Source organism: Glandiceps talaboti, chromosome 7, assembly GCF_964340395.1.
Source record: "Glandiceps talaboti chromosome 7, keGlaTala1.1, whole genome shotgun sequence".
NCBI lineage: Eukaryota > Metazoa > Hemichordata > Enteropneusta > Spengelidae > Glandiceps > Glandiceps talaboti.
In genome coordinates, this window is record NC_135555.1 from 24,167,101 (window position 1) to 24,186,665 (window position 19,565).

Below are 19,565 nucleotides of genomic sequence, written 5' to 3' on the forward strand. Positions count from 1 at the left end.
TCTTTTCTATTTACTGAACATTGCCGAGACACAAAGACGTTAGCACTGGTTGCCTAGATACATTTAGATGTTAGTAGTTGTCTGCGGTAACTCAGTTGATAAGGCTAAAACTAAATTGAGTCATTTCACTTCAAGTGAGATGATTGAATAGAAAACTGTCTTCACGTAGTTATAGGATTCATATTGATGAAATTTTACCTTGTGTAGTTACCTGTGTACGCCTCATTTAACAAGGAAATGTATCAAGTTAGACTATTGCAATACGAAGTACTTGAATCTATCTAAGTGAATAATAATATCACTTTGTACATTACATATATATGTAGTCTAGTATTGGGCTCCATACACATACATGTACATGTAATATTGACAGCAATCTGGCAATTTGTGTATCCTTCAAAAGAGATTTCACTACAAAGTATATACCGTATCTGTTAAAGTTTAGATTAAAAAAATATGCATAATAACTGATTCAGTATCTTGACTGCATTTTTAGGTACACATGTAATATGGGAATAGAGTATGTGTTAAGTCTTAAGATTCTACCAACTTTCACTGGCTGCTGAACATGGATTTTGTTTGAACTTCAACAGATTTATACCTTGTGTAGTAGTATGCATGATGTTACTGTTTATATCAGAGTCCACAATGTGTAAGTGTAACTCTGGATGTATACGACACATCTCCCCTCCGCTGTGGTTCTTCCCTATTCTCAGACAATGAGACTACAAACAGATTTCATTCACATAGATTTCGGTAAAAAAACACCCATACCCTTGCTAATGACTATAAAAAGTACAGAAAGCAACTTTTGGTCATTAAATGCAACCTATGTCTTGTGTATTGTCAATTCTTGTCTTACATTTACTCGAGCCGCAAAACATACGATATGACAGCTGCTTAAACGTGTACAAGGTTGTGGGCATGCTAATCTGTTTGCATGACTTACTGTTGTCCATTTTGTGGCTTGAGCAAACGTAAGACAAGAATTGTCAGAATAGACAAGACGTAGATTGAATTTAGTGATTTAAAGTTTATTTCTGTATTTTATATACTCATTAGCAAGGGTATGGTATGGGTGGTTTTTATTCTGAAAATCCCTGCGAATGTAACCATGACTACAATGCAACAGTCATGTTCAGTTAATTTAACATCATAACTTAGATTTGTTTTTCATTAATTTTTTGTTTTTGGTTTGTTATGAGGTGGTTGCAGGTATAAGGATTCTACAATGTCTCTATTTGGTGAGGCGAATAATGTACCAACTCATTTAGGATTCAACATTTATAGCAAGTGGATATGTGGCTGGAATGGTACACCTACATGTATGTGAAGCTGTACACTGACATGAATTAATTACAAATAAAACATGTTTTTATCATAAAATTACTTCACGTTGATGAGAAAGGCAACACTTTGTGGTGTGTAAAATACATGGGTTTACAATTGTGTATACATACATACTACATGCATGACTGCACATTCATTGTGGTGTGTGTGTGTGTGTGTGTGTGTGTGTGTGTGTGTGTGTGTGTGTGTGTGTGTGTACATGGCTACTGTGTTCATTGAGATGTTTACCCATACATCACATCCCAAAGTCAATCTGTGTACATGTAAATCTGTAAAAAAAAAGGCTCTAGAAGTTTTTACTTGAGATCTAAATTTGGTCAGAGATGTATTGATCGTTTATTATATTTACCTCATTTCTCCATTAGCTGATGCTAGAAAGAGCTCACTTCATGAACAGAGTACTCTCCAATTAGATTTTACTCTTCTAAAGAAACATTTTAGATAAGGTTTTGATAGAATAGAGCTACTTTACACTAAACAAATCTACTAGATTTGATTAATTTACACTACATCAACTATTGAAATAGAAACATTCTTGTCACAAAACTCAGAATGGTCAACAATTTAATATTCTATATATAGCCAACAACGTTTTATAGTCGCTGCCATTTTTTTTCTGGTTTTTGTTTTCTGTTTGTCTAATTTCTTCCCCATATGAATTTTGTATGCAATGTGACTATTTATAGTCAGATCGTAATTCAATCTACCTGTGGTAAAAGTAGACTACCTATTGCAACAACCCTGAAAGTTAGTATCATATCTATTCTGGTAAATATCTCTCATCTCATACACTATTTGTACCTTACAGAATGATCTGAAAGTCACAAAACAAATTTTAAACTTTTTTTTTTGTCTTTAATTAAGACCCACTGCATATGAATGATATTAGGATTACCATTTAGATGCAAAAAGTTGTCTGGCATGGCAGAGCTATAGAAAAAGTTGGTCCAGAACAAAAGAATGACTGCTTGACTGATAGGATAGCGCTTATATGATGACAAAGGTATGAAACAAGGCCCTTTAATGATCAATGTCAGGTTAGGATTCAATGTAAAACTTTGGCAAAATACTAGTAGTTTGTTCCATTCATATAAACAATTGAATTTCCTTTTTTTTCAGTAACAGCATTATTACTTTAACACTCAGACAATACTAGCTGTTATGTAAGGAGACCATTACAATACAATACAAGACTAGGGGGAACAATCAATACACTTTGTCAGACAGGCTTCCTTTTAAATCACTCCATGCATCTACTCTTCCACCAAGTGGCAGAGGCTGTAACATTACAAAATGACTTAAAACTTCATGTACATTCTTCTGTGAGCTGTCAAACAATTCAGTGTCTTGATTAGTTGATGAAAACAGAGATTCCTTTAAAACTCACTCCCACCTGATCAAGGAACCGATTAGAGATTTGCCAATTTCATTCTTATTTCAGTGTGTCCTTGGTTGTATTCAGTAAATTCCAGTCCAATTTTTAATCAATTTTTGAACATTGACTTTGTTACTACAGTTTGAAAAAAAAATGAGGGGGTAGGGGAGGGGCAACTGAAGGTCATGGGGTCTTGTCCAATATAGAAACTCCTAGATACATTTCTATTTGGCATCTTAAGTCCTACATGAAAGTTCTAGCTGTACGACCCTGGATATTTGAGTGTCAAGGGGTGTCATGTTGTTTGGCCAATCTAATTACCAAGGACATCATGTCTTTTGGCCACATTCGATTGGAATATTTTTTGCTACAGAAGATATTCACACTGATAGTAGCATAACAAACTATCCTTTTCGCTTGGAATCAAACTCCTCTATTGATGAAACCATTACCCCTACAAGTAATGAAACAATCCTAACATGGCAAGGTCACAGACAACACACTGTACATGTACATGTACTATACACGTCTTTATTGGGGTTTCAATTTTGAATTCCCCACTCCCCTCATTTCACAAGTCAGTGATTTAGTGATGTATATCTTGACCTCTTCTAAAAGATGAACTTGACTTGCATGCAAGACACATACATGCATTAGTCACCTTGTTAGATTAGATAAACTATAACATATACAGTTACAATGTATACAGTTAACATATACAAAGAACAACACACCTGCAGTTGGCATGGTAGATCTAAGTCTCATATAATCTTACAGGAGACAGTATTTACTAGTAACACTGCAAAGACAACTGTTACATCCTATAGTTTTTAACCTTCCTTTTTGACAGCAATTAATAGCATGTAACAAAAAAACTCTAAAAAAAAACATAATTTATGAATGAAACGAGATTGTGCTAGGTTTCTCTCTGTCACATGCAACATATACACACACACACATGTGTAAGGTAAGTACAATTTAAAGACAGCTGTTTGACAATTTCACCAAATGTTTTCTACAAAACTGCCTTACCTGGATAATTCTTATAACTAATAATGGAACTCTACTGGTTTCATAGACTCCAAACACTCACAAGTGTGTATCTTGAATGATTTAGTAAGAGTTTCTCTGGTTGTTACACTGCCATTGTCAATCTCACTCACTTTCCCTATCTCTCTCACTGAATGACAATTAATCATTCATTTACATATTACGCCATGCCCAAAACATTTGAATAAAGACTCCCTATGTTAGTGATAACATATTGGGTCAAGAAAGTATGTCATTGACTTGACAAGATATGTGGTCTTGGCTGGTGTGATGTCAGTTGATTGTATGCTAAACACAAGCCAAATAAGTTTCAAAAAAAGGAACACAGTGCTCCTGGAAAATAAAATCTATATAGGCTGAAAAGCATTCCCCAAAATACATTTGAACTATTTACACTTTTTAGGCTTTTCCTCTCTGACAAATACAGTAGTCTATTTACATTGCAGGTCTGGAAAAAGTTGGAAGCAAGCCAATTAATGAAAAGTACTTCTGAATCATGACATTGTAAGTCAGACTACAGCATGGAGTTCAATTTTAGAAAAAAATTGCACTATTCCTGAACTCTGCAAAAATCACCTACGAATTATCTTTCGGCTGAATCACTTACGAATTATCTTTCAGCTGAACCACTTAGTATTCTTCAGCAATTATTGTAACATTTTAGAATACATAGACTGTAGTGTACACACATGTGGTCATAGACAGATATTGGATGTTACTTTTAATTTTCTCCAAATATAAAATTGCAATATGAGCACTAAGAATTTAACAACTCTTCATAAATTTAAAAAAAAAATTTTTTTAACAAATATATGTTTTCCCTGTAAGTCAGAAACTTTGCAATGTACAATGTCCAACTACTAATTAAAAGAGTTTTAAGAGTAAAATTGAACATGAAACTAATGATCGGACATAACATTGCCACTTTATCTGAAGGGCTGTTATACTCTTTTGACAACAAGAATACCCATTGAAAGTCTTTATTCACACATTGCCTTGCATATGAAGGAGTCCATGTATACTGTCTATTCACACTTTGTCTCTCCAAATAGTACAGTATTTATCATTATTGTAATAAATGGTCATCTACATTGTTCTTTTCACACGAATTTCTATACTTTCTTTGTCTTTTTATGGAAATCAATTTGCATGTATGGGCAGAAAACTTAGGTGTCAATGTCAATGATTACACAGATACCAAGAATTGAAAAGAATTTTTTTTTTAAAAACTAGTATGGTAACTCATTGATGTCAGTAACTAAAACACAACCAAATGAGAATAGCGTAACACTAACAGGACATCACAACAGGACTTTGGAGCTAGCTAGCATTTGGTTTGTCTTGCATCATTGCACCATACATAGTGTTACCATGGAAATGCAATGTAAGCGTAAAACGAAGACAAATTGGAAACAATACATCTAGGCTTAATAAATGAGCATATCATAATGTGTTTACCAAAAAAATGTATATCTGAAGATGATGTTCATGGTAATAATCAGAGTTGTCATTTTTTGTATTTGATATAACATGATTAGAATTATTATTCACAATCCACATATTCAGATAATGACATGTTGGAACTCTACAAAAAGACTGTAAACTTTGTATGCAGGCAATGATGTCAGTACTATTCAGTGTGAAAATGGTCATAGGCTAACTTGAGATTCCAACAAACATCCCTCCAGACATCTGTGGAGGAATCCTGCAAGCTGGCACATTTTGACAAACATCCCTCCAGACCTCTGTGCCCAAACAACTAAATGTATCATGGCATACTGCACCAGCTTTGACAGCTACTATCAAAAGTGGGTGCACTTATTCAAAAGGGGAACATTGTACATGGTGGGTTTTTTTAAACCGAAATAGTACTTTGTGGTTTTTGTATTTGTATTTGTTTTGTGACAAAATATTTTTATTTTTTACTGAAATAGCACTTTATAAAATTTGTTAATTTGTGTTTTGTTCTGAATTGGTATTTCATGGTGTTCTGCTGGGTTTTTTTTTTTTGTACAACACTGAAGTGGTAATTTTAGGGGGGTTTTTTGTACAATACTGACGTGGTAATTTTTTGGTTTTGAAAGACAATTGATGTTTTTTGATGCCATACATGTACTAGTATGTCATTATGAGTAATAAAACATGTACAATCATGTCTGACAACTTTTAGATAAACCATACATCACAAAGAAATATAGTGATGAAAGCTTTTACAGTATCAAACTATCAATAACCACTATTTGTCCTATAGTTGTTTTGTGGAGTCTGTTACCATGGTATACCACTATTTGTCCTATAGTTGTTTTGTGGAGTCTGTTACCATGGTATACCACTATTTGTCCTATAGTTGTTTTGTGGAGTCCGTTACCATGGTATACCACTATTTGTCCTATAGTGGTTTTGTGGAGTCTGTTACCATGGTATACCACTATTTGTCTTATAGTGGAGTCCGTTACCATGGTATACCACTATTTGTCCTATAGTGGAGTCCGTTACCATGGTATACCACTATTTGTCCTATAGTGGAGTCCGTTACCATGGTATACCACTATTTGTCCTATAGTGGTTTTGTGGAGTCCGTTACCATGGTATACCACTATTTGTCCTATAGTTGTTTTGTGGAGTCCGTTACCATGGTATACCACTATTTGTCCTATAGTGGTTTTGTGGAGTCTGTTACCATGGTATACCACTATTTGTCCTATAGTGGAGTCCGTTACCATGGTATACCACTATTTGTCCTATAGTGGAGTCCGTTACCATGGTATACCACTATTTGTCCTATAGTGGTTTTGTGGAGTCCGTTACCATGGTATACCACTATTTGTCCTATAGTTGTTTTGTGGAGTCCGTTACCATGGTATACCACTATTTGTCCTATAGTGGTTTTGTGGAGTCTGTTACCATGGTATACCACTATTTGTCCTATAGTTGTTTTGTGGAGTCTGTTACCATGGTATACCACTATTTGTCCTATAGTGGAGTCCGTTACCATGGTATACCACTATTTGTCCTATAGTGGAGTCCGTTACCATGGTATACCACTATTTGTCCTATAGTGGTTTTGTGGAGTCTGTTACCATGGTATACCACTATTTGTCCTATAGTGGAGTCCGTTACCATGGTATACCACTATTTGTCCTATAGTGGAGTCCGTTACCATGGTATACCACTATTTGTCCTATAGTGGTTTTGTGGAGTCTGTTACCATGGTATACCACTATTTGCCCTATAATGGAGTCTGTTACCATGGTATACCACTATTTGTCCTATAGTGGAGTCCGTTACCATGGTATACCACTATTTGTCCTATAGTGGAGTCCGTTACCATGGTATACCACTATTTGTCCTATAGTGGAGTCTGTTACCATGGTATACCACTATTTGTCCTATAGTGGAGTCCGTTACCATGGTATACCACTATTTGTCCTATAGTGGAGTCCGTTACCATGGTATACCACTATTTGTCCTATAGTGGTTTTGTGGAGTCCGTTACCACGGTATACCACTATTTGTCCTATAGTGGAGTCCGTTACCATGGTATACCACTATTTGTCCTATAGTGGAGTCCGTTACCATGGTATACCACTATTTGTCCTATAGTGGTTTTATGGAGTCCGTTACCATGGTATACCACTATTTGTCCTATAGTGGAGTCCGTTACCATGGTATACCACTATTTGTCCTATAGTTGTTTTGTAGAGTCTGTTACCATGGTATACCACTATTTGTCCTATAGTGGTTTTGTGGAGTCTGTTACCATGGTTGTTATTTTTTGTATTTGATATAACATGATTAGAATTATTATTCACAATCCACATATTCAGATAATGACATGTTGGAACTCTACAAAAAGACTGTAAACTTTGTATGCAGGCAATGATGTCAGTACTATTCAGTGTGAAAATGGTCATAGGCTAACTTGAGATTCCAACAAACATCCCTCCAGACATCTGTGGAGGAATCCTGCATGCTGGCAGATTTTGACAAACATCCCTCCAGACCTCTGTGCCCAAACAACTAAATGTATCATGGCATACTGCACCAGCTTTGACAGCTACTATCAAAAGTGGGTGCACTTATTCAAAAGGGGAACATTGTACATGGTGGGGTTTTTTTAACCGAAATAGTACTTTGTGGTTTTTGTAAATTTTGTATTTGTTTTGTGACGAAATATTTTTATTTTTTACTGAAATAGCACTTTACAAAATTTGTTAATTTGTGTTTTGTTCTGAATTGGTATTTCATGGTGTTCTGCTGGTTTGGTTTTTGGGGTTTTTTTGTACAACACTGAAGTGGTAATTTTAGGGGGGTATTTTGTACAACACTGAAGTGGTAATTTTAGGGGGGGGGGGGTTTGTACAACACTGAAGTGGTAATTTTAGGGGGTTTTTGTATAATTTGATGTGGTAATTTTTTGGTTTTGAAAGACAATTGATGTTTTTTGATGCCATACATGTACTAGTATGTCATTATGAGTAATAAAACATGTACAATCATGTCTGACAACTTTTAGATAAACCATACATCACAAAGAAATATAGTGATGAAAGCTTTTACATTATCAAACTACAAATGTATCAATAACCACTATTTGCTGTATAGTTGTTTTGTGGAGTCCGTTACCATGGTATACCACTATTTGTCGTATAGTGGAGTCCGTTACCATGGTATACCACTATTTGTCCTATAGTGGAGTCTGTTACCATGGTATACCACTATTTGTCCTATAGTGGTTTTGTGGAGTCCGTTACCATGGTATACCACTATTTGTCCTATAGTGGAGTCCGTTACCATGGTATACCACTATTTGTCCTATAGTGGAGTCCGTTACCATGGTATACCACTATTTGTCCTATAGTGGTTTTGTGGAGTCTGTTACCATGGTATACCACTATTTGTCCTATAGTGGAGTCTGTTACCATGGTATACCACTATTTGTCCTATAGTGGAGTCTGTTACCATGGTATACCACTATTTGTCCTATAGTGGAGTCCGTTACCATGGTATACCACTATTTGTCCTATAGTGGTTTTGTGGAGTCTGTTACCATGGTATACCACTATTTGTCCTATAGTGGAGTCCGTTACCATGGTATACCACTATTTGTCCTATAGTGGACTCCGTTACCATGGTATACCACTATTTGTCCTATAGTGGAGTCCGTTACCATGGTATACCACTATTTGTCCTATAGTGGTTTTGTGGAGTCTGTTACCATGGTATACCACTATTTGTCCTATAGTGGAGTCTGTTACCATGGTATACCATTATTTGTCCTATAGTGGAGTCCGTTACCATGGTAGACCACTATTTGTCCTGGAAGCTCAACAGTTTTATTTTAATTTACATGGGGGAGGGGGAAGGGGTTCAGACTGTAATATACATGTACCTATGCATAACATCAGTGAACGATGTTTTTTAAGAACCTATCAACTTTCAATGATAACTTTCTGGGAATATGTAAAATAGTCAAATGAAAAACACAGGGTACTCTATGTAAGCACTTTATTTATTTAAAGTTTCATAGCATCTTGATTATAAAATCCACCCTAAAGACCAAGTAACACAAAGTCAATTAGGTGAGGAAAACTATTAGACACAACACAGAAATCACATTAACAGAACTGACAGAGAGACAGTAGTTTGTGGTCACACTGCACAGACCATACTATAACTGGGTACAAGGCAACTGTTGTAAGCTGATAGTGGTACAGACCAGTCATACACTAAACAAACTTTCTGCTACATTACATTATATGTCACTCATCCAACTAATTGGGCAATTTATACTTTTGAGGAGTTACTACATTGTACTTGTACCTAAGAAGTTCACTTCAATGCCCTGTTTAAAAGTTTCCACCAGTGGTCCATTTAAAAGTTCCCACCAGTGGCCCATTTAAAAGTTCCTTGCCAAGAAGAACAATGTCAGGATGCCCTTATAACGACCTTAGCAGGTCAACAGTCTTAATAGCCATATGAGGATTATAATTTGAGTAGTAGTCTGGCAGAGCTATCGGGGGAAAAGTTGGTCTTGGACAACAGATTAATCCTATCTAATCTAAAAGGCCCTACTACCAAGATAGCAAGAAAACCTGGGATTCAGACATTGGGCTTTAAGTTCTTGCATAGGATTAGTCTTTTGTTCAGGACCAACCTTTGCTAATCTGTTCTGTTAAACAACTGTTTTACTCACTCAAATTTGAAATCTAATCATCCGACATGGGCCTTTAACTTTGGATGGAAAAAGTGTTTTTCAGGATAATTCCATTACATGTATGAATTACATTTATTAGATCATAGATGTATGGGATGTAGTGTTTTTTTTTACTATGGTTTGGAAATCTGGCAATATTTCTATAGATTTCCTTTATAACATACATGTATTTATAATTTTGGTGGGAACCTAACGGTAAAACAGCTTAGGAACTCATGTTCATTTTTACCTACATATACCTTACTACTAGTGTCTCCACTAACCCAATTTGACACGCTACTGATGCACACAACTTCTAGTGATGCACCAATATATTTGGTGTTCTCCTATCTCTTACTATGTGGTGACTTCACAAGAAATGCCAGTTTTTATCATTTTGACTCGCAACAAAATTTGGCTATCATTAAGAGGGCACACTGCTTACTACATTTGTAACTACAATCGGTTACACAACGTATATAGTAGATACCTGTACACAGAAACATGATGGTACTGCAGTTTTAGGAGAGACATGAGAACTGAGAACTATTGGTCTATCCAATGTACACTCTATGCATTATCTCATATAATGCCAATCACTAGTTACATGTAATACTTTTTGATAAAAACAGTCTGTTTCATCTTTATTCTGACAGGCCTGGAAGTCAATGATGTTGATGACTACGACAGTTGATTCTAAGACAAACTACCAAAGGTCACAACATTCACGACCTACATGTATATTTCTAGTGATGGTTTCGGCATACAAATAGTCCTGACACAGATGGCAGTGTATAGTTCTTACTGATCTGGGTTTATAGCTCTACAGACTTTCCCTTTCAATCCATACAATGCAAACATGGCTAATTGACTTCATATGCAGCTGAACGATTTCTATGACGTAGTTTTTTCCACTCCAATATCCCAAACACGAGCAGAGTGGGAATCGTCAATCCCTGCCAAGAATTGCAATGTTCTTCCTCTGTTCATCTTGCGTCATTTCTTGCTCTCAAGCTTTCTCCAGCACCTGGCTTTCATAACAAGGTTACGACCTCGGCATAGCTGGGAATAATCATTAATATAACTTTTCCCTCCTGACTGGCACCCCCCTCTAGGGACATTGAAAGCCAGATAGAAAACCTGGAAATATGCCAACTTTTAATAACTTCTGGTGACTATTGATACATGTGTGTGTGTGTGGGGGAAAGTTGACAAATAATAATGAAATATTCTGTACAAGTTACAACACTCTTTTTACAAAAAGGTCTTCAACACATGACAAAGACACAAATCTGGTAAAATTTACAAACTTTCTAAACTTTCCATATGATACTGAACCCTCTTTCTCGTCATACTAATCTTAGAGAACCAGTTTGAATTTGGATTAAAATTTTGGTGAAAAAAAACAGTTTTCTGACAAAAATATGACAAATAGATGTAGTTGGTCCAGAAACAAAAGAAAGATTGTATTCTGTTGCAATCAATGCACTTATTTTCTATTTTTCAACCCATTACAAATGGCTTGATTCAGGCACTGTGACAAATAATGTCAGATATATATGTATGGCAGGTCACAGCAAAGTAGAAAACTTAGTACAACCCATTGTCTTTGTTTGCTTCCAATGATTGCATTCACAACACTTCTAGCCAATCAGAAATCATAACTATTATCTTGCAATCTGTAGACACTTTTAGCCAATCAGAAATCACAACTATTATCTTGCAATCTATAGACACTTCTAGCCAATCAGAAATCACAACTGTCATCTTGCAATCTGTAGACACTTCTAGCCAATCAGAAATCACAACTATTATCTTGCAATCTGTAGATACTTCTAGCCAATCAGAAATCACAACTGTTATCTTGCAATCTGTAGACACTTCTAGCCAATCAGAAATCACAACTGTTATCTTGCAATCTGTAGACACTTCTAGCCAATCAGAAATCACAACTGTTATCTTGCAATCTGTAGACACTTCTAGCCAATCAGAAATCACAACTGTTATCTTGCAATCTGTAGACACTTCTAGCCAATCAGAAATCACAACTGTTATCTTGCAATCTGTAGACATTCATCATGGTAATATTGACAGAGAAAACACCACAAACAATCAGCATGTGTGAATTCATGATAATTTGTAAAGATACAAATCTGTCAGTAATATATGCATGACTTGTATATATTAATCCTGAGAGTATAAAACAAACCATTGCAACACACCTATGTCACTATGGCAACATAGACCCTAGAGAGAGTGAACGTATCACAATTCAACCAGTTTATTCCCATGGATCTAAAGTCAACTGAGGTCAACAAGGTTTGGAAACAGGTATACATAAAATGTCTTACAATATCTTATCTTGCTATTAATTTCCTTTACATGTACATGCAAGCAACACAAACAAAATATTTCTGGAATTTTGCTGAACTACTTGGAAACAATGTTTATGCATATCAGGTGTTTTTTTCCTCCTCAAACTAATTCATTGCACTTCATGTATGTGTGTTCAATCACTCAGAAGATTCTAACTATATAGATGCAATTAGGCACTGAAATTTGTTAAAAGTTATTGCTGTGCGAATACAATTTTAACCTCTGGTTTGAAGTCACCGATTTGATCAGCAGGGTAAAAACAACAACCAAATACATGGCCAGAGGGGTAAACAAAATTGAACAGCCATCTGGTATACATCACTTTAACGTCCTTCATGTGTAATGGAATGGGTACAACGTTTATGGCCATGAAATGTAATATAGTTTTCAAACTTGATTGATCTTGAACATGATGTTCTTTCTAGCAATCATTTCATTACTTAAGTTTTGGACCAAAATACACATTTTTAGACCCACTTGCATACCATCACAGATTGGGTCATCTATCTTTTCCTGAATAACTCTTCATCTATACACATACAAATGTACATTGTATACAATTCTACAGGCACTTTAATTCCAGGGGCAATCCAACAAAATTACATGACCATATATAATGTATTGCATCAGAGAACTGTGTCAAATTTTGATGTGATTTCCCATTGTTGTTACATTTGTACTGCTATGGTTCATGTAATCTCAACAATAGCAGCACATGATCTGTTTACAATGGGTTCAATCTCAACATTAGGAAAGCATTGATGTTATGGGTGACATACTTTGAACAAACAAAATGTATAAGAAAGAGAGACAAGTCTGATTGCATGTAAATTATTACCACTCATTCATTACCTCAATTGGCTCTCATCGGAAACAGGCCATTCCATTACATGGTCATTTCACCCATTAAATGAAAACTGGGTCGTTTTTTGCCCAATGCTAATTTACTGTTAAGTGAATAATTTAATTCAATTACTGTTATGTCCTCCTCCCCCACTCCCCCCCCCCCAACCCCCACCACTCCCACCACTCCACTCCAACCCAACCCTCAACATTTCAAATTGACATCTATTTTGCATTTTCTACTAAATCATACATGAAGTATACACGGAACACCACAAGTTGACAAAAGCTGGAATTGTGCAAGACACGAGCAAGTAGCAGATAGTTGGACATTTGCATAAAGCCTTGCTAATATTAGACAAAAGTGTTGTACCAGACAATGTGTACACTGTTAATGACTAACTATCATCTGCATACAAGAGACATTGAGCATAAGGGGAAAGAAAATATAATTGAAGACTTAAGTACAATTGACATTAATGAATTCACTAGACATACATGTAACAAGAATAGAAATGCACTCTGACACTTAGAATAACTATACATCCATTGGAAACAATCTTTTTAATCAAAATGCCATTTTTTTCCTCTTACTAAATGTCTTTAAGTCTTACAATGCTGTAGTTTAACGGAGAAGTCCATCCCAACATTTATACCTTTCAATCATCCAACGAGGCAACTTTATTCACTATGTATATGTACATGTGTATGTGACTTTTTCAAATGAAATCGAACGTATTAAAGTTTTAGGATTTTGAAGGTGAGGTATTTAGAGCTGAATTGAAATCTGCTATTTCACCACAAAGGATCTTGGGAAAGTGTTGTCATACTCTGCTAGTTTCAAGGTGTTCAAACCTAAGTTTCCAAGTTGTTCAGTGTTTGAAAACATGCTGTTGTTCAAATACAGTGTACTATGGTCACTTTTGCAACAATTTGTGCAAATTTTTACCAGTACACACATTCGTTTACAAAATAAAATTGCATGGCCGACAGGGTAAATTTGTATTTGCTACCTGTCAGCCTTGACGGTTAGAATAGTCGTTTCATAGTCATTCAGAAATCGGTACCAAGATAGTTACGCTCCTCCAGTCTAAATCTGAACAGTTCAGTTTGTGAATACTCCAGTTCAAACGTGTAGGATTGCAAACCAGGGTCATGACTGCATGCCATTGCTTGACAATGTCAAATTCAAGGTTAGAAGGGTATGACGTCATCAATTCTCAAAATGAACACAAGAGAACAGCTCACAATAGGCAATATACCGATATACATGTACATGAACTTGAAAAATTAGACATTAAAATTTAGTTCAAAGTTATACAGATGATAGTTAAATACAATACGTGGTAGAAATCAATATACATCAACTTGTTCTTTGGGCGAAGAATGGGAAAGTGTTGATATGAATACATGAAAGTGTACATCGACTACTTCCAAATATGAACCCATCTGACGATATCTTACAAACGCTTCCTTAGTTTCACAATTCAAATTCAAAAGTACATCACAAAATGTTCACCTTGATTAATTCTCCCTACATTTAACAATTACTTACAAATTTCTACACTTAATTTTATGACCAATCTTTGATGAACTCTCCCAGATTTGAGGTTTTACGTATTTGTAAGAATTTTACCAATTGACCACCAAATACATTTACTTCCACAGTGAAAGTATTTTGTGTAAGGAATTTGGCATAAATCTTTCCTAGATGAATCTGAAATTGGGTATCATCATGTCTAGCAGTGGCAGGTATTTGAAACTGATTCTCTCTCATTTAGAATTAGTGACAATAACTTGTCTGTGGTCTGAAAGAACCCCAAACTTAGGAGGTCATGGGTCAACCCTGGCACAGAAAGAGGTTCTTTGTCAAACCCTGTATTAACGGAAGTTGTTACGATTCTCAGTGCACACATTTGACATTATTGATGCCATGACAGCCATTCAGTACTGACTGGACGTTAGTACAATGTACCTACAACATCATACGATGCTGACATCCTGAAAAACAAAACCTTTGACACAGCTTTTTCAAAAGAAATGAAGAAATGCTCTTTACCTGAATGAAGAACTTCAGAAGGAATTACTCTCTTCTCCAAGAGTTATCACGTTTTCAAATAAGCAGTTTAAATACCAACAGTGGATTACTGAAACAAGAAAACATGCAGAATGCATTAACCTACTTGCAGTTTACACGACACAGGTTTTCTCCTCAAACAGCCACTGGGTACTAGTCAATTACTGTTCTCCAATCAAATTACACCCACTGCTTGACTATTGTACACCATGCCATGATGCATTGTGGGTACATTGAAACTCAATCAATGTATACAGCACTGATGCCATTAAGATTGAAAGTCTTTGGAAGTACTGGTTTTTGAAGCTTTTCACTCATTGAAGGCAAACTGCTGAATATAGTCAACAAATGGCGCAGTCTATACATGGACTTTTTTATAATTATATTTCAACCCTGGAACTTATTGATCGACACCAGCTCTATGTTTACTTAATCTGTCTTCAATACAGACCAACAACAACAAGTTACAAGCGTATTCAAATCTGTACAAAATAACCCTCACATCACTATATGATGTAGGTGTTCTTGATGCATACTGATTGGTCACATGATCAAACCATTGGCTGATTGGTCACATGCTCAAACTATCGGCTGATTGGTCAAGGATAATCATCAGACATCATAAATGATTGGTCCAAGTACACATTTTCTGCAGCTATATTTTATGGTTTCCTGGAATATTTCATACCTAGACTGTAAAGTATGTATGTCGTCACACCTCCCCTTGGGAAAGGGATAGTAAGAGTGTACCCACAATGACTAACCTTTCAGTCTCTCCACAACAATGTGAACATTCAGAATTTCAAATAAATTTTAAATTACTGGACTTTAATTTGATGGTGGGAAAATGCTTGCCAAAATAGAAATCTACTGCTATAGGAGTGAGCCATAGATAGACTTGCTTTCCAATTGTTTAAGAAAGCAACATGATTCCCTGCAGATCCAGAATGAATATTATGAGGTTATTACCCGATATCACCTCTTCATTTGTAGTATCATCGTGAATGCTGTTTCAGCATTGTGATGTGAGTCGTTAGACGAGCGTCGCGTTGCCAAAACAGCATGATAAGAAAGCCATAGCACATGTATCATGTTCAATGATATTTGCTCAAGCTAATAATATATAACCTCCTTGCATTCCCCATCCTCATCAATGATCCTTGCTCAGTGGTTAATAATTTATAACCTCATTTGCATTCCCCCATCCCTATGACACCCAAGTTATTTTTTTTATGTACACAATGTGGAATACCTGACCATACATGATTCTGGTGAAACAGAAATCCCGAACTAAAACTATCATTTTGCATACACCATGACAACCAAGTTATGTTTTTCCCGCAATACTGAAATCACAAACTGAAAATATCACACTGAATATAAATTATCAGACAAGTTTCCAAGGTCACAGTTGCTTAGCAACAGTTTAGAATCGAGGACCAACATACTTAACCTAGGTTTATCAGGATATTGATAATAGTAGATATAGATGTCGTTAGTGGTGATAGGAAGATGACACGAGGTGATACCATGACAGATCTGTGGGTTGTCAGTCAATACTATAACACTAAAAGCATGTGAAACTGTGGTAATAGAGTGTACTTGGACAGGATACCCTATCTACACTCAAGGCAGACTTTCGCTATATGCCATTATGTATTCCTGGGACAGGATACCCTATCTAAACTCAAGGCAGACTTTCACTATATGCCATTATGTATTCCTGGGACAGGATACCCTATCTACACTCAAGGCAGACTTTCACTATATGCCATTATGTATTCCTGCTCTATGCATTACATACATGTATACTTGGTTGCAGAATACATCGTTTCATGCCATATTTATTATACTAGTATATCATTCATATATCATACAATTATGGGATACACCTAGTCTTGGTTACCCAGACTCTCACCACTGGGTACTCAACTATGAGACCACCCAAGCGAGAGTCTGGCGAGACGTAATCCAAAATACCACTTGTGACTGAGTTTCCAAGTAACAAACCATAATGCACTGTGTCTGTATCTATATCTATCCGGCCACATTTATGTGTAGTCTAGTTGCTATACATAGCATTCAATTTTTTACAATCTCTCTCTCTCTCTCCACATAGAGTACAATCATAGACAGTGGAGGGGGAGACCCTCCACAGTCTATGGTACAATGAACATGTAGAGTCTACCAAAAATCTTGCTAATCTTCTGCTGGGGAAAGTGTGAACAGCTTAAGTCACTACTAATCCATCACACACTGACAGGTGGTTGTAATTCATTGGTTACTTTGTTCAGTTTACTACAAAGTCAACCTCCAGTTTGAAAGTCTACAAAGTCAACCTCCAGTTTGAAAGTCTACAAAGTCAACCTCCAGTTTGAAAGTCTACAAAGTCAACCTCCAGTTTGAAAGTCTACAAAGTCAACCTCCAGTTTGAAAGTCTACAAAGTCAACCTCCAGTTTGAAAGTCTACAAAGTCAACCTCCAGTTTGAAAGTCTACAAAGTCAACCTCCAGTTTGAAAGTCTACAAAGTCAACCTCCAGTTTGAAAGTCTACAAAGTCATCCTCCAGTTTGAAAGTCTACAAAGTCAACCTCCAGTTTGAAAGTCTACAAAGTCAACCTCCAGTTTGAAAGTCTACAAAGTCAACCTCCAGTTTGAAAGTAAGTCATGTGAGGATGTGATAACGTCATCATGTTGACATCAATGCTCCAACTGACTACTGCTGTCAGTGGTAAGAACAGAATGTTGAGCTAGATAGACCTATAGTTAAAGGCATTTGACTATATGGTGGCATGTAGAAAATAGATGATCACAGAAATTTAATCAAGTCCAAAGTTAGCCTGTTTGTGGAGACAGTCTGACTCCATTTAACAGATTAGCCCAGCATACATGTATAACAACTAGATTTGTATGGCTTCTTAGATTTTTGAAAACTATTCTTCTATCTGTACATTCCTACATATTATTACATACCTGTCTGTTGTGGAGACACTAATTCTGACTTTGGAGGTTTAGCTGTAGCTGTCTCAGCTGTGACAAACTTTGAATACTATTACCATGTTATACTTTGTCACACCCTTCAATTTCAGATACTGTAGATACATGTATAATGTTTATAATAAAACCTACACCAAAGACAAATTTTCAAAAATCCTGCTAGACATGTTCATGGGTGCACTTATACATGACATGCACAAACACGTACATGTACATGTAGTAGTTAGTGTCTTAGCTACCCTAAGGCTGGGGAACCCAAGTAACAGAAGCAAGGAAAGGGGTAAAAAGTAGCAATGTTTACAATAGAATCTTGGTATTAAAGTTTCTTTTGAACCCTGTTAAAAGACATGGGAACTGTAGTAGACGTTATCTACTTAGGGATGATTATATCCCCCTTAAACGAATGAAGTTCAGTTATTGAGCTTGTGTGACATTGTGCTATTGTCCTTTACCATGTGACCCTTAGAAAAGACACTGAGCATCTATAAAATAAGTGTGTTGTTGCATTTTGGCTTATCACACACCATAGAATGACTGATTTCATCAAACCCTTCCATGATCAAACCATCTCCCCTTATACATGTACATGTACCTCCATTATCAAACATGGGTGCCTAAAACACCCATTCATTCATACCTACTTAGCAGGTGAAAAGACTGCAAGCAGGAACTGTTATCTAACATTGCTGATGACAATAAACTAAAGTTGTAATGTACACTACACATTTGTGGTGTCTATGGTGTCATTACTAAGGATTTTCTACATTCAAATAGGGTTTTGTTTTGCTATTGTATTTCACACTATATACTAGGTAGAAACACTTGACAAACCTGAAGGACACACAGTCTAGTCCTAGCCTAGTCTATTGCTATAAGTGGCATTGAACCTCAGGAACCTCTCATTGAACCTCAGGAACCTCTCATTGAACCTCTCTATGGATGATTCTATGCCACAGAAAGCCCTAGACAAGTACAAAACAAACCTGAACAGAGCAGAGACATTGATAATTCTGAAACAACCATCAAATAAAGGACAAATGTCAATTCCTTCAACACTATACATGTAGGTGTAGAAATTGTCTTTGATTTGATAGGTAGGGTTAGTGTAATACAATCAACTATGGTAATCATTGTATATTTTGTAATACAATTGAATCAAGTAATTGAATATTTCTCATCATAAACCCTCCATTTGGTTCAATGACTATTCTTGCTAAATTACACTCCGTCTCAACAAATTACCAAAATATTTCCTGTGCTACTACAAAATAGTAATTGTCGGTCTACTATATTACATAGTA

General features: G+C 36.0%; 1 protein-coding gene across 3 annotated transcripts in view; it reads right to left on the reverse strand.

Moving 5' to 3' along the window:
* LOC144437162 (b(0,+)-type amino acid transporter 1-like) overlaps positions 1 to 19,565 on the reverse strand; it is a 58,162-nt gene that overhangs the window by 21,873 nt on the left and 16,724 nt on the right. For all 3 annotated transcript variants that reach the window (XM_078126032.1, XM_078126033.1, XM_078126031.1), the window contains exon 2: positions 15,250 to 15,337. The gene's annotated coding sequence lies outside the window, so the exon portion shown is untranslated. The remainder of the gene's footprint in view (positions 1 to 15,249; positions 15,338 to 19,565) is intronic.